The 17,003-nt window shown below is 44.2% G+C and overlaps 1 protein-coding gene across 1 annotated transcript in view; it reads right to left on the bottom strand.

Annotated features, from left to right (window-relative positions):
- The window catches only part of KDM4C (lysine demethylase 4C), a gene marked incomplete at its 5' end in the record, with an annotated part of 705,351 nt that overhangs the window by 575,582 nt on the left and 112,766 nt on the right, over positions 1–17,003 (bottom strand). The window lies entirely within an intron of this gene.

Genomic DNA, 17,003 nt, shown 5'->3' with positions numbered 1-17,003 from the left:
GGAAAAACAGGTGATCATCCACCTTCAAATAGCAATTCTCATCCAGGTCCTGGGATAGGCTTGACTAATGGGATCGCCAATTCCTTATATCCTCATGATCAGGGTAACATGAAATGAAACAAGTGGACCCATCGCGTAACACGTCACACACACATCATTTAATTCTATTTAATATTGCACCCACATGGGATACGAAATAAACAGCATGTAGATAATAATACCCGAGGATTCCCGCTGCTCCTCCCGCCACATAGGTAACCTCCGTCTCCCAGCAAAGACCGGACCGGACACCTTCCTATTTCTGTTCAACTGCCCATTAAAGGAAGGTTAAGATCCGATCCACCGAGAAGGAGCAAGGATGGTATTTACTATTGCCCTGGGGGTCACAAGCTCTGATTTGAAAGGGCTAAACTTTTACGGTGGGAGCTGGAAGGTAAACTGCTTCCCCCTGTCTTTGCGGAGCTTGTGGATTAGGTGGTCCAGGGGCTACAGTTTATCTGTGATGCCTCTTGGATACGGCTCCTTTGATTTCTAGGCTGTCTGTATCAGCAGTGTTCCTTGGCGTATTATCTGGCTGAAATACTGGTCTGTGCACCAGACCTTTAAGAAAGCCTTATCTAATTCCCCCCCCAGGGGATTGCCTGTTTGAAGTTTCCTTGGATGACATTGTTAAGGGGCTCACAGGGGGGGGGGGGGGAGAGCCCTTTTCTTCTGCAGGCTATCAAGGGCAGGAGCCCCGTCGTAGACGTGGGCCATTCTCCTTGGCTCATAAGAGGTTTTTTCGTCCCTCAGGGTCTCAACACAAGGGATCAAAAGTCAGAACCTCCACCGGAGGTTCCAAGTGGACCTGGTCTGGCATGCCACCAGCGGGCTCTTCCAGACCTGTGTACAATGCTGTCTCTGTGTGAAAGGGCGCCCTCACCCATATCTGGGGTGGAGGGATGTCTTCGCTGATTTCCGGATCCAAGGATCTCCCTGGTATAGGACACGTGGGTCCACAAAGTTATTCGGTCAGGCTACGAGATCGAGTTTGGTCTTACCCCCCGGAAAGGTTCTTCCCTTCCAACCTGCACTTGTTCCCAGATCACTTACGGGTCTCTGAACAAGTCTTGCACTACTGTAAAATCAAGGGATGAGTGTTCCGATTTCGGAACGTTTTCAGGGGTTTTTACTCAAACCTCTTTACAGTTCCCAGGAAGGAAGGCAAGATATGTCCAATTCTGGACCTCAAGGCGCTAAAATGCTGGTGTGAGTACAGAAGTTCCGCGTGGAGTCTATTCACATGGTAGTGATGTCCCTACGTCGGGGGTTTCTTTTTTCTTCTATCGACATCAAGGACGCCTGCCTGCACATTCTAATATGTGCCGGTCACCAATGCTTCCCCCATTTTGCCGTGGGTGAGGAGCATCATCGGTTTGTGGCGTGGACCTTTGGTCTCGCCGCCGCTCCTCGGGTCTTCACAAACTTGTTCGCCCCAGTGCTGGCATTGTTTGAGTCAGCGGGGGGTCATGGTACTGGGGTACCTGGACGATCTTCTGCAAGCGGAGTCTGATGGACAACTGGAGATTGGTCTGCGAACTCTGAGGGAGTTCAGTTTGATTCAGAACCTTCAGGAGTCTGCTTTTGGTTCTGTCCATAAAACTGGACTATCTGGGTCCGACTCTGGACTACTCTGGAAAAACTCCAGACATTGCAGGAGGCAATTCAGCTTCTGTTTAGCAGACGGTCATCCCTCCGGGCTTGCATGCAGGTGCTGGGCCTGATGGTGTCCACCCTTTGAGGCGGTCTGTTTGCACAGTTCCACACAAGATCCACCAGCTCCGCAAAGACAGGGGGAAGCGGTTTACTCTCCAGCTCCCACCGTAAAAGTTTATCCCTTTCAAATCAGAGCATGTGACCCCCCAGAGCAATAGTAAATACCAGCCTAATAGCAAGAACCAGCCACAGCGAACACATGGTGGGCCAGAGCCTCAGCCCTCCTATCAGCTGGATATTTAACCACTTCAATACCGGGCACTTTTACCCCTTCCCACCCAGGCCAATTTATAGTCATACAACACTGTACCTAAACCAAATTTATGTAATTTTTTTTCCCACAAATAGGCTTCCTTTTGGTGGTATTTGATCACCGCAAGGCTTTTTCTTTTTTGCTAAACAAATAAAAAAAAAAGTTTTTTTTATTTAGGTTATACAATTTTGTAACTAGATAACTGAAAAGCACTGAGGAGGTCGCACTGACAGGCACTGATGGGGTGGCACTAATATGTGGCACTGATAGGCAGCACTGATAGGTAGCACTGATAGGCGGCACTGCTGGGCACTGATAGGCGGCATTGATGGGCACTGATAGGTGGCACTGGTGGGCACTGATAGGCGGCACTGATAGCCTGCAATGATGGGCACTGGTGGGCAGCACTGATAGGGAGGGCACTGGCGGGTAGCACTGATGGGGAGGGCCATGGTGGGCATCCCTGGGGTCATGGGTGGGCATCCCTGGGGTCATGGGTGGGCATCCCTGGTGGTTCTAGTGGCACCAACCCCCCCCCCCCCAAGGGTCTGCACTGGTAATCAATGCTCTAATTACCAGTGCACCCCCTGTCAGGAGAACCGCAGATCGGCTCTCCTCTACTCGTGCCTGTCAGGCACAAACTGAAGAAATCCTATCATCGGCACTTCCTATTTACTATGTGACCAGCTGTGATTGGACACAGCTAGTCACATGGTAAAGAGCCTACGTCAGTAGGTTCTTTACCGAGATTGGAGATGCGGTGTGTCAGAGTGACACACCGCAGCACCGATCGCCGCTCTGCGCGCCCTGAGCGCATTATCCTGCCGCTGTCATGTGACGTCCATTCAGGATAATGTGACCACCTTCCTGCCGTCATTTGCCTATAGGGCGGGCGGAAAGTGGTTAAAGGCTGGGGACTCCTCAACCAGAATGAAGGTAGCTTTATTTACCTGGAAACCGACAAGTCCACCACAGGTGGGACCGTCCACCTTTAACGCAATTACTCCTCATAAGGATACCAGAAGCAAAAAGAGCTTAGGAACCACTGCATTTGGACCAACCCCACTGTTTGATGATGTTGTCAAAGTAAGCGGAAAAGGGAACACCCTCGCTGCTTTGGAGGGCCTATGGGTGCCAAAAGGGACCCGCGCCTCTGACGCAGCATCAACCGCAATCTCCTTTTTTATAGTGTCATGCACTGACACAAACAGTGCATCCATCAGTGCCTTTTCATGCGTAGCTAGAGGAGCAGAGGAATAATAACTATCTGAGCACTCAGTGTGCGTGGACGCAGACCCAGTAGGGTCGCAACAAGTGCCGCAGGGAGCCCAGAGGAGATCCCTGCCCTAGTCAAAAACCCCCAGGATGGGGGGGAAAGGAAGGAGGGGAACCCGAGGGTTCCACCATCCCAGGGAGGGCCCCACATCCATCCCAAAACCCTCTAGGAGTAGAGGGAGGACAGCTACTTACCATATCAAGAGCAGGGTGGGCACTGCTCCGGACAGACCACCACTCCAACATAATGTGGGTGCTGTCGGCCAGAAGGAAACGCTGCGACTCAGGCCAAAGCCAGTTCGTATGCACCCTCGCGAGAGGTTTAACTCGCAAACCAGCCCCCGTCCAGTGAGGCTATGTCGCAGCCGACCTAGCGCTGAGCTACGATCTGCACACGTTCGCTGGTCAGACTGGGGGGGGACACTAAGGATCTAGATAATCCAGTTTGTTGCCCAGTCCGACACTTGATTGTAGATCACACAGGAACAAAATAATAAAAAGAGGAAAAAAATTCCATTTAAAATGAAAAAATTGCCAGGACCAGAGATCCCAGCAAGGAACTAGGTCCTTACTCCTAACAAGGCAGAAAAAAAAAAACTGAGTGCCTATAGCTGAGAGTGGGTGTATATCCCCTGGGACTGCACATAGGTGTAGTCAAGCTTTTTCCTGCCTAGTGTCCTACTCCTGTAGGGGGCAGTTTAACCCAATGGTTAAGAAGAATCAGGAGCAGTGTCTGTCAATGAACAAAAGAATATTAATGTTATAGTGCGTTTTTTGCTTCCTAAAATAGCAATGTATAAATAGCTGCACAAATTTAGCATGACATAAAAAAACTGCAATAGCAACCATTTTCTTCTCCAAGCCTCTTCTTACAAAAAACATATGTGTTCGGGTTCTAAGTAATTTTATAGCAAAAAAATGCAGATTTTAACATGTTTGTAGAACCACCAAAAGTATTTTTGGGTGTGTCTCTACCAGCTTTGAATATTTAGCGAGTGAAATTTTTGCCCATTCTTTGCAAAATAGCTCAAGCTCTGTCCGACTGGATGGAGAGCGTCTATGAATAGCAATTTCCAAGTCTTGCCACAGATTCTCAATTGGATTTAGGTCTGGACTGTGGCTGGGCCATTCTAACACATAAATATGCTTTGATCTAACCATTCCATTATAGCTCTGGCTGTATGTTTAGGGTTGTTGGCCTGCTGGAAGGTGAACCTCTGCCCCAGTCTCAAGTCTTTTGCAGACCCGAACAGGCTTTCTTCTAAGATTGCCCTATATTTGGTTCCATTCATCTTCCCATCAACTCTGACCAGCTTCCCTGTCCCTGCAGAAGAAAAGCATCTCCACAACATGCTGCTGCCACCACGTTTCAAAGTGGGGATGGTGTGTTCAGGGTTATGTGCAGGGTTTGTTTTCCACCACACACCGCATTTTGCTTTTAGGCAAAAAAATTCAACTGACCAGAGCACCTTCTTCCACATGTTTGCTGTGTCTCCTACATGGCTTCTTGCAAAGTGCAAATGGGATTTATTATGGCTTTCCTTCAACAATGGTTTTCTTCCCACTCTTCAATAAAAGGACAGGATTTGTAGAATGCACAACTAATAGTTGTCCTGTGGACAGATACTCTCTCCCACCTGAGCTGTGAATCTCTGCAGCTCCTCCAAAGTTACCATGGGCCTCTTGGCTGCTTCTCTGCATAATGCTCTCCTTGCCCAGCTGTCAGTTTAGGTGGACAGCCATGTCTTGGTAGGTTTGCATTTGTTCCCTATTCTTTTCATTTTTGGAAGATGGGTTGAACAGTGTTCAAAGCTTGGAATATTTATTTTTTTATAACCTAACCCAACTTTAATCTTCTCCACGACTTTATCCCTGACTGGTCTGGTCTGGTGTGTTCTTTGGCTTTCATGATGCTGTTTGTCCACCAAGGTTCTCTAACAAACATTTGAGGGCTTCACAGAAAAGCTGTATTCCTATTGAGATTAAATTCCACACAGGTGGACTTTATTTACTAAGTAGGTGACTTCTGAAGGCAACTGGTTCCACTAGATTTTTAGTTAAGGGTATAAGAGTAAAGGGCTGAAAACAAATGCATGCCACACTTTTTGTAAAACATTTTGAAAACCATTTATCTTTTTCTTTCCACTTCATAACTATGGGCCACTTGGTGTTGGTCTATCACATAAAACCCCAATAAAATACATTTATGTTTTTGGTTGTACCATGGCAAAATGTAGAAAATGTCAAGGGGTATGAATACTTTTTCAAGGCAATGTATGTGCTGCAGCACCGAATTAGGAGTGCATCTGCGCTTTCAGTTTTGTCTTAGTCCCTGTAGAAAGTCCCTCAAATACCTGTTGAGCCTGCACATGAAGTCCACCTAATGCAGCTTTCTCTGATCATGTTGCAACAATGCTGCATGCTCCTGAATTCAGGGCAGAGCTGCCACTCGTATTTAGGCTGTGCCAACGTATATCATGATAGTATGAAAAAACACAGTAGAGGGTATGGCTATCAGCATTGTCGCTGCTGATCCTCAAATCTTTAAGCTGGTTAAACAGCACCTGGCCACACCTAGCCCTGCTTATTGCTTTTCGGATAGACAGGACAGCCTCTGCTTTTAAAACTCTCCCTCTGTGAGCAGCAGAGTCTGGGAGGGGGAGCATGTAACTGAATTTGTGACTTGTCATACAGCAGCCTTTTTTGTACTTTAAAATTCAAAAAAAAAAAAATGTAATAAAAATTGACATCTTCACCACATTCATACAAAACAATATGTTTTGCTGTTATTTATTTTTTATTATGCAAACATATAAAAGCAGAAGAGCAAAAATAAAATTGCTTTATTAAATGCAAGCCTAATATTTTGCAGATAAAATATTTGTAGGTGCTCCAGTCAATCAAGATTTCAGAGGAAACTACAGATGAAAGCATCCAGGCATAAAAGGCAAGTGTGATAATTATGATTTGCAGACAAGATAATGGAAAAATATTCCTGCCTTTGTCTGGTTTTATGTATTGAGCACAGGTTTGACCTGGACAACTGGTGATGCCTCATCACATTTTATACCGTCAACAAAATTAATTGAATGGTCATTGTTTTATCACTGTAATTACCTAAAAGAATTTAATTATTTCTGCAAGCATCTGCTAAAAGAATCCAGAGTGAATGCACCTTAGCTAATGTGTTTCATGCTATTTAAATCTGCACACGTTAAAATATTACAATTTGATTTAAAAAAAAAAAGAAGAAGCATTGTAAAAAAAAAATGCTGTTGACTTGAAACTTGACCTCTGTTTCATGTAATATGAGTGTAACCAATTTGCAGAAAAGGAACGGTCACTCTCTAAAATAATGCACCTCTGCCCAACGCCTTCAATGCTTCATGCTGGCTGAAAGCACAATGAATTTTTGCTTTGTATCATGACAGCAGAGCTTTTACCCAGATTCAAATCAAACAGCCTTGAGGTTCTCTGGAGGAGGAGTGGCCACAAACTGGAATAAACGTACAAAACATTTATCAACAGTTTGGCCAGGTCCTTAGCTTTGCAATGCTTCTGCTCTGAATGCTTTCTTCTTACAGTCTCTACTATTTTTATTGGAGTTAGTTGTGAAAAAAAAAGGTCTACCATCTGCAGGAATTATTTCCATGTAGAAGTTAGCAGGGACCAGAAGCAGCAGATCCTCTGAGCCCAATTTACCACTGTGCTCCAGTCTTTAGAAAGATGTACAGTGCGTCCGGAAAGTATTCACAGCGCTTCACTTTTTCCACATTTTGTGATTTTACAGTCTTATTCTAAAATGGATTAAATGAATTATTTTCCTTTAAAATTCTACAAACAATACCCCATAATGACAACATTAAAGATGTTTGAAATCTTTGCAAATGTATTAAAAAAAAAAAAAAAAAATCACATGTGCATAAGTATTCACAGCCTTTGCTATGACACTCAAAACTGAGCTCAGGTGCATCCAGTTTCCACAACTTGATTAGAGTCCGCCTGTGGTAAATTCAGTTTACTGGACATAATTTGGAAAGGCACACACCTGTCTATATAAGGTCCCACAGATAATGCATGTCAGAGCACAAACCAAGCCATGAAGTCCAAGGAATTGTCTGTAGATCTCCGAGACAGGATTGTATCAAGGCATGGATCTGGAAAAGGGTAGCATTGAAGGTCCCAATGAGCACAGTGGCCTCCATCATCTGTAAATAGAAGAAGTTTGGAACCACCAGGACTCTTCCTAGAGTGGGCCGCCTGGCCAAACTGAGCGATCGGGGGAGAAGGGCCTTAGTCAGGGAGGTGACCAAGAACGCGATGGTCTCTCTGACAGAGATCCAGCATTTCTCGGTCGAGAGAGGAGAACCTTTCAGAACAACCATCTCTGCAGCACTCCACCAACCAGGCCTGTATGGTAGAGTGGTCAGACGGAAGCCACTGCTCAGTAACAGGCACATGACAGTCTGCCTTGAGTTTGCCAAAAGGCACCAGAAGGACTCGCAGACCATGAGAAACAAAATTTTCTGGCATGATGAAAAAAAGATTGAACTCTTTGGCCTTATTAGCAAGCGCCATGTCTGGAGGAAACCAGGCACCACTCATCACCTGGCCAAAACCATCCCTACAGTGAAGCATTGTGGTGGCAGCATCATGTCGTGGCAATGTTATTCAGTGGCAGGAACTGGTAGACTAGTCAGGATCGAGGGAAAGATGAATGCAGCAATGTACATGAGACAAGAGAGGTACAATGACACATCCTTGATGAAAACCTTCTCCAGAGTACTCTGGACCTCAGACTGGGGCGAAGGTTGATCTTCCATAAGACAACTACCCTAAGCACACAGCCAAGATAACAAAGGATTGGCTATGGGACAACTCTGTGAATGTCCTTGAGTGGCCCAGCCAGAGCCCAGACATGAACCCAATTTAACATCTCTGGAGAGATCTGAAAATGGCTGTGCTCCCCATCCAACCTGATGGAGCTCTAGAGGTCCTGCAAAGAAGAATGGGAGAAACTTCCCAAAAAAAAGTGTGCCAAGTTTGTAGCATCATACTCCAAAAGACTTGAGGTTGTAAGTGCTTCTAAAGGTGCTTCAACAAAGTATTGAGCAAAGGCTGTGAATACTTCTGCACATGGATTTTTATTTATTTTTTGTTTTTTATTTTTAATAAATTTGCAAAGATTGAAAACAAACTTTTTTCATGTTGTCATTATGGGATATTGTTTGTAGAATTTTAAGGAAAATAATTAATTTAACCAATTTTGGAATAAGGCTATAACAAAATGTAGAAAACGTAAAGCACTGAATACTTTTCGGATGCACGGTATCTCAGAAAAAAAAAACTGCACTTCCCTTCTGCTGCACTTTTAATGGATATTTCATAAAGCTCTCCTTTAAAGACTATGTAAACCCAACTTTTCATATTCCTGATCTATGCCTACTGTGTATATATAGAAACACCAATAGGCCAACTTGATCCAAATACCAGATAAATAGCAGTGGTCCGTGTCCTGCGGTGCACCGCTGACCAAGTGTGCTTAGCTACCCATGCTAGAAATTTTCTTCATCTGACCCTTTTTAGGATTGTATATCGTTACTGATCATTAAGTGGAAAATATCTGTTCACGCAGTGTCAGAATCGGTATTCTAGGTTAAAGTCAAAGTATACTACAAAGTTAAAATAGGTTTTCATGATTTTAGAGCCTATGTCTCTTCTGTCCCAACTGATTCTTCAGTCAGCATTTATTTTCTTAGGAGTATACACTGAGCCAGGAATGCACAGCTCAGTGCACAATCTCAGAATGATTCTGACAAAGTAAAGCCCTTGCATGGTGAATTACGTCACCTCAGCCTTGCCAATCAAGATGGTTGAAGAATTTTAACCCAAAAGTAACCGCATAGAGATTGAAGCATCAGTGATGAAGTGCAGTGTAGACATTGTAGCACTGGAGAGGATCGCTTTGACAGAGTTGAACGAACGGTTTGGCCCAAACATTGACTGTTTGCCCTGGTTCAAGAAACGCCAAACATTGGTGTTCGCGCCGCCAAATGCCCTGCATGCACTGCGTGCAGTACAGTGCATTCTGCGTCCTGATTGGGCAAAGCTTTGTCCCCCAATGTAAATCCATCGTCAAACACGCCGCCCAAAAGAAAAAAAAGAAAAAACACTACCGCTGTCCAGGAGGGCCACCCGCCTTCTGCTCCCTCCACCGATGTCTGGTATGTGAAGTCATGAGGGGGTGGGGCGGTGCCACCAGGTGCCATCACCAGATGGCCCCGTCTGCCAGGTGGCCTTCATGGACGGTGGGAGCGTTTTTGTTTTTTATTAATTGTATTTTTTAGGAGCGGTGGGCGGCGCGATTTATTATGGATTTACATCGGGGGACACTTATTTATTTTTTATAAAAGGAATTGTCAAAAACTGTCCCTGGGTTTTTATTACTTTTTGCCGCTTTTTTTGGTGAATGGGTAGGGGTACTATGTACCCCATAATTATTCACATGGTTGGAGTGAGGGTGGGGATCTAGGGGCCCTTTGATAAATTGGGCTTCAAGATTCTGATAAGCCCCCCGCCCACATACCTCCACAACCACTGGCCAGGGTTATGGGGAGGAGGCCCTTGTCCCCATCAACATGGTACTTTGGGGTGGGGAAAAGCTGCCCCAAGCACCCACCCCTGCATGCTGAAGGCATGTGACCTGGCATGGGCCATTTTTTTTAATAGCCGGGTGCAAATTTATATGTGATTTTCTTTGGAAATTTCATTTTTGCTGCAGCATGTTTTATGCATGCTATAGATGCGCCACTTAAAAGGCAAACTAAAGGGGACCCCCTCCCCCAGGGACTATATTTAAAGGAACTCTTTATTTTATTGTTGCACTTTAAGCATCATTAAAATCACTGCTACTGAAAAAACTGTAGTTTTTAAAAAATGTTTTGCATTGATACAATGTCCCCCAGGGCAGTACCCCGATCCCCATACCCCTTTTATGGCCAATTACGTGCATATAAGCCTTCAAAATGTGCACATTTGAGTTTTCCTGTTCGGCTTCCATAGACTTAGTTAGGTTAGAACTTTCCCCCCTATTCGGGAGTCCTGCTGCGAATCGAACAAGGGGGTGTTCAGTCTATCTCTATTTGCCAGGTAAGCAAGCCATAAAGGGTATACACATTATGGCAAAAATCTCCTGGAGCCCAAGATGTCCCCCCCCAAACAATTTAATTCTGTTTTACCACTTACGGATCGCCTGCTGCAGCTTTACTTCTGTACTTTGACATTAAATACCAGGGTTATGGCAGCAAATGGCTTTGACATAAAAGTGGTCCCAGTGGCAGGTTCACCGCGGGATTACTTTTATGCCCCCCCCCCCCCCCCCGCTGCTTGCCGGTCGTCTTTCCTGCTTACCGGAGCCGTCGGTAGTGTGGAAAATTATCCGGTCCAATGGAGTCCTAGGCAATATGTCGAGTGAGGGCAAGATGGTCCTCACTGGACTATGGCCTTGGGGTCATACTTTGCTTCCTCCCAATGCCCTTAAAGGGCCCATTTCTTTGTTTCTTGCAGTTTTTTTGTTTTTTAAGTGTAGACGTGAGATCTGAGGTCTTTTTGGTCCAAACTCTCACATTAAAGAGGACCCGTCCTGCCCTTTTCTATTACAAGGGATGTTTACATTCCTTGTAATAGGAATAAAAGTGATGCAATTTTTTTTTTTTTTTTTTTAAAGGGACAGTGTAAAAATAAAAGGTAAAATAAATGAGAAAAAAAAATTAAAGCTTCCCATCCCTCCAAGATCGCACGCAGAAGCGAATGCATACACAAGTCACACCCACATATGTAAATGGTGTTCAAACCACACGTTGGGTATCGCCGCAATCGTTAAAGCAGGAGCAAAAATTATAGCCCTAGACCTCCACTAACTCTAAACTATTTACTCGGCGTACCATTCTCTTTCACATTATAGAAGAAAATTGGGCTAAATTTACTGTTTTCTTATTTTTAAATTCAAGAAAGTGTTTTTCCAAAACAATTGCTTTTGTAAGACCACCACGCAAATACAGTGTGACAAAGTATTGCAACTATCTCCATTTTATTCGCTAGGGTCTCTGCTAAAAAAATATAAAAATGTTTGGGGGGTTTTAAGTAATTTTATAGCAAAAAAATACTGATTTTAACATGTAAACAACAAATGTCAGAAAAAGGCCTGGTCCTTAAGTGGTTAATGTCTTCTAATATTGTTATAAGCTTACCTATAAAATTAGAGGGTGTTCTCTCAAATATGAAAAAAAAAAAAAAATCTGGAGTTTAAGGCTGGTTTCTCCCTTTGTGAATAATAATGTATCTGATAATCCTAAATGTTGCTACTAGTCCCTTCTTTGGGTCAGAACTTCAGGTAACTGTGGAATTATAAGTAATACTGGAGTCAGTTATAGGACTTTGTGTGTTCACTTTTTGTACACAAAATTAAAATAGAAAATCAGTTTAGCTCTTACAGCTGCACACCTTTTGCACCAGAGCAATCTTTACATCTCTGCTGTGAGCAGATTTATGTAGCAAGAACTTCTCCATTACTTAAAGTGGATGTAAACCCTCACATATACGCAGTGAAGTGAACAGCCTCAGATGATAAATAGAGAGATGAAACAAATCTTCCTACATAAGTTGTATTTGTATATCTGCTGTCTTCAGCTTCTATATCGTTTAGAAAGTGAACATTGTGTAAGAATTTCTTCTTCCTGTTCCAGCACTGGGTGTGCTCTCTTGGCATATAGTGTGTGACAGTTGATTGGAGGAAACGCACCCCCCACACACATAAGCAGAGGAAGGAAAAAGGAAGAAACACCCATAATTGTGCTGTGAATAGACCAGTTCTCTGCTCATCTATCTCTATGCACCTACCCTGACACAATTTTCCAGCTGCTTTTATCTCCTGTGTCAGAGAACTTGTCAGAAGTTATCATGCTGATGACAGAGGAACGGAGCAGCAGAAAGACAAGGGACTTAAGGCTTTGGAGAAAGATAAGTAACCACTACAAATATATGTGCCCACAAATTTCATGAATGGTGTTCATGAACGCTGCTCCTGATGAAGTCAATGGTGACGAAACACGTAGATTGTCATTTCCGCTCCAGTGGAACGCAGATCCGGTCGCTGGAACGATATTACATTGAATATCCGTTTACCTGCTTTTAAATGTGAGTACCATACTTTTTACCTAATAAAGAAGTGAGTTTATACAGTACTTCACCATATGAGGCTCTTCTTATATAGAACCTGGAATCTGCCTACACAACTGATGGATGTGAAATATATATGAGGATATATCGTTTATACTGAATATATTATACTTATGGGAGAGTTGATCCAAGAATAACCTTTGAGGAGATCGGCACGCAGAATCTACCTGGCTGAGGGATAACCTCATTCACTTCATGCTGAATACCCCTGTAGGGGTGCTGAGCTCTGGTGAGTGCGGGAGATATTGAAAGGGGAGCACTGGTTTCCTCACCCGGCACACAATACCTGGATCACCTCGAAAGTCACCCATCAAGTTTTTTTGAAGCTTCATTCACCAATTGATCACTTTATGGACAACATTTTTTATATATTTTATTTTTTACAAATTTATAATCACAGTTTCCACCTATTGATCTATATTGATAATTTTTATGAGAGATTGCACTGGATCACTTTTAGTTATTATTACATTTATTTGATTTAATTTATTAATGCCAACTGAGTAATTGGATCCCCTTAGCACTGAGTCACTTTGTACTTTTCACCGCATCAACATTTACATTTACACATTTAACTTATTTATTTTCTGGATATTACTGTACTTATATTTGTCACTTGTCGTTCACCAAGCACTTTATTTTTATAACAGTAGTTTATATATATATATATATATATATATATATATATATATATATATATATATATATATATATATATATATATATCATTATCACCACCACTACCACTTTACTGCACTTTATACACTCGCTATATTATTGATTGCTACGGTTTAACTTATTGCCAACTGTTTTTGCTATACAACCATCTATAATATTTTTTCTGTGGTGTCAGATACTCGTTCAATACCACTGCAAATAAACCCCAACGCTTTTAGGCAGCGCCACCCACCTCACTATCCCTATATATTTTTGAATATAGTCTTTCAGACTATATTTTGAGATAGGCTGCAGCCACAAACTATTTCCATAAACACGGAATTTCTAACCCCTTACAGAGGAACGGAGCAGCAGAAAGACAAGGGACTTAGGGCTTTGGAGAGAGATAAGTAACCACTACAAATATATGTGCCCACAAATTTCGTGAATGGTGTTTACATTCACTTGAAGTACTACAAAAACACTTTCTAATGTGATCAGTGCAAGTTAAAAAAAAAAAAAAAATAGAATTGATGTAGATAAAAACTGAATTTTTGTCTTACCGTAAAATCCTTTTCTCTGATGTTCATTGAAGGACACAGCTCCATATCTTCTTGACCCTTGGGTTTATGCTGCCCCCTACAGGAGTAGGACACTAGGTGGAAAAAAGTTTGACTATGCCTATAGGGCAGTCCCAGGGGGTATACTCTCACTTCCTGCTTCAGGTCTTCAGTTTTGTAAAAAGCAGTGTCAAAAGAATATATAACAACTCAATAGAGGGGCCGGTGCAGTGTCCGGCAATGAACATCAGAGAAAAGGATTTTACTGTAAGACAAAATTCCAGTTTTCTCTTTCGTTCATCGATGGACACAGCTCCATATCTTCTTGACCCTTGGGACGTCCCAAAGCAGTGTCAACATAAGGGGTGGGAAGAACACAGCAATAAAAACACTTCCCAAAGGCTAAACGTAACCAACAAGCTAAAGACAGGAGTTCAACCAGGAACAACTGGGGCGCACCTGACAAAAAAAATACACCCTCAAAGAGGACTAATACTCTGACAGCAGCCTACAAAACCTTGCGGCCAAAGGCAGCATCTGCAGATGCCAACACATCCACCTTCTAAAATTTAGTGAAAGTGTGCACGGACCTTGCAAACCTGTGCCACTGATGCCTGACCACAGAAGGCCCAAGAGGCACTAAGCACCCTCATAGAATGCGCCTAACAGGGAAAGGAGGATCCTGACTTAATAGAGTAGGCCTGAACCACTGTCTGCCTGATCCATCTGTAATGGTCGAACCAGATACGGCCATTCACTTACGGGGTCCATTTGCAAGGACAAATTGGGAATCCAATTTTCGGAATGACTCAGTCGCCGCCAGTTACACCCTGATTGCCCGAACCACATCCAAGATTGCAAGGCAGTCTCTTTTGGGTGCTTAGGCTTAGGACACAAGGAAGGCAACACAATGATTTAATTTAAATGCAAACCAGAGACGACCTTGAAGAGGAACGATTGGAAGGGAGGAAGCACCACTTTGTCTCTGTGAACCACCAGGTAAGGTGAAAGACGAGACAATGCAGGCAACTCAGACACCATGCGCACAGAAGTAATAGCCACCAAGAAAGCTACCTTCTGTGACAAAGTAATCATAGGAAGCTCGCAAATATTTTCAAACCGCGGTTTCTGAAAAACGACAGCACCCAATTAAGGTCCCACGTGGGTAACGAAGACCTCACTGGGGAAGCCAGGTGGCGGACCCCCTGAACAAAGGTGTGAACCAAGGAATTCGTGGCCAACGGGCCCTGAAAGAAAATCGCCAGGGCTGAAATCTGGCCTTTGATGGTACTCAAGGCGAAACGCTGATCTACAACTCTTTGGAGAAACTCCAAGAAACGAGACACGGAAAAGGATCGAGGGTAAACCCCCCCAGATGCACACCAAGCAATTTACGCCCTTGAGACTCAATGATAAAATTTCCTAGAAGTACATTTTCGGTCTTTTAACAGCATAGGAATCACTAATTCAGACACCCCTTTATCCCTCGGCACCTGGCTTTCAATAGCCACGTCGTTCAAGCCAGCGACTGTAAAGCAGGGTGGAAGATTGGCCCTTAAGCTAAAAGATCTTCTCTGAGAGTAGGTCTCCGAGGGACATCGGCGACCAGCCATACCAAGACCTATGAGGTGAGTCCTGGGCCACTAGGATGACTGGAATCCCTTCTGCCTCGATTCTTCGCAGGAATCTCGGCAGAAGAGTTATCGGAGGAAATGTGTATATCAGATGATACTGGCCCCAAGGGGCCACCAAAGCATCTGTGGCATCGGCCAGAGGATCCTGAGACCTTGCTACGAACCTCTGCACCTTCCTGTTGAGACAAGAGGTCAACAAGTCCACATCGGGATTCCCACACCGGAGACACAGTTGATGAAACACCTCCGGATGGAGAGACCATCCCTGATCCAACATCTGCTGACTGAGGCGTACTGCCCACCTTAGAATGCAAGCTACTTCCTGGGCCGCTAGGACACTTGTTGATGATTGATATATGCCATGGCCGTGGCATTGTCCGACTGAATCCTTACCGGGCACCCCTTCAGACGATCCATCCCAATAGGTCAGGCAAAGCCTGATCGTCCAAGTTTCCAGGATATTGATTGGCAGGCTGGACTTCTTCAGAGACCAAACCTCCTGAACACAATTCATGCCCAAGACACCTTCCCACCCGGACAGGCTGGCATTCGTGCTGGCCACCGTCCAGTACAGGGGAAGAAAGGATTTTCACTGTCAAAGCGCCGGAGAGCCAAGCCATCACATAAGGGACCCTCACGTACCCCAGCTCAACAGGATCACATTTTCTAGAGACTGTGGATTCTTGTTCCATTTGGCAAGAACTGCCTTTTGCAGAGATTTGGTATGGAACTGAGAAAACGGAACTGCCTCGAAAGTGGAGACTATCGGGCCCAACACTTGCATGCAAGTCCTGAGAGATGATCGCCAGTTGGACCATAGGAGCTGAATCGCATCCTGCAACTTCTGGAGTTTTCCCTCCGGAAGAAACACCCGGGCTGAGTCCATGGTCAAGCCCAGGCAGTCCAGTTTGGTGGACGGGACAAGAGCAGATTTTTGGAAATTCAGTTTCCATCCAAACTCTTGCAAAGTTTGCACCGAAATGTCTAGATTGTCTTTTAAGGCATTTGTAGACTCTGCTCACAGAAGGAGATCATCCAGGTACCCTAGTATCGCAAACCCCTTCTGCCGTAGCAGCACTAACACCGGGGCCAAAACTTTTGTGAACACTCGAGGAGCCGAGGCGAGACCAAAGGGTAATGCCACAAATTGGTAGTGTTCCTGGCTCATGGCAAAGCGAAGGAAACGCCCGACATATATTGGGATATGAAGATAAGCATCCTTGATGTCGATAGAGGGCAGAAAATCCCCTTGATGAAGGGATGCTACTACCATACGAATGGACTCCATCCGAAATTTCGGAACCCACACAAGGCCTTGTGGTCCAGGATCGGAGCAGGTGACAACTCGCTGGCCAGCCCCTGTCAAGTGGAGCTATGTCACGGCCAACCTGGAGCGGAGCTGAGGTCAGGTGGTGCTCACTGACCGGACTGGGGAGACCATAAGGATCTAGAATATCCAGTCCGTCGCCTAGTCCAGCAGTTGACTGCAGTTCTCACAGGAACAGAAAAACAAAAAAGGAAAAACATCCATTTAAAAAAAAAAAAAAGAAAAAAAAAAGGACAAAAATGCTAGGACCAGAGATCACTGCAAGGCACTAGGTCCTAACTCCCGATTAGGCAGAAAAAAGAACT

Source organism: Pelophylax lessonae (assembly GCF_965119305.1).
Source record: "Pelophylax lessonae genome assembly, chromosome: 1".
NCBI classification, from domain to species: domain Eukaryota; kingdom Metazoa; phylum Chordata; class Amphibia; order Anura; family Ranidae; genus Pelophylax; species Pelophylax lessonae.
Note: the sequence above shows the minus strand (reverse complement) of the source record. Positions and strands in the feature narration are given on the sequence as shown.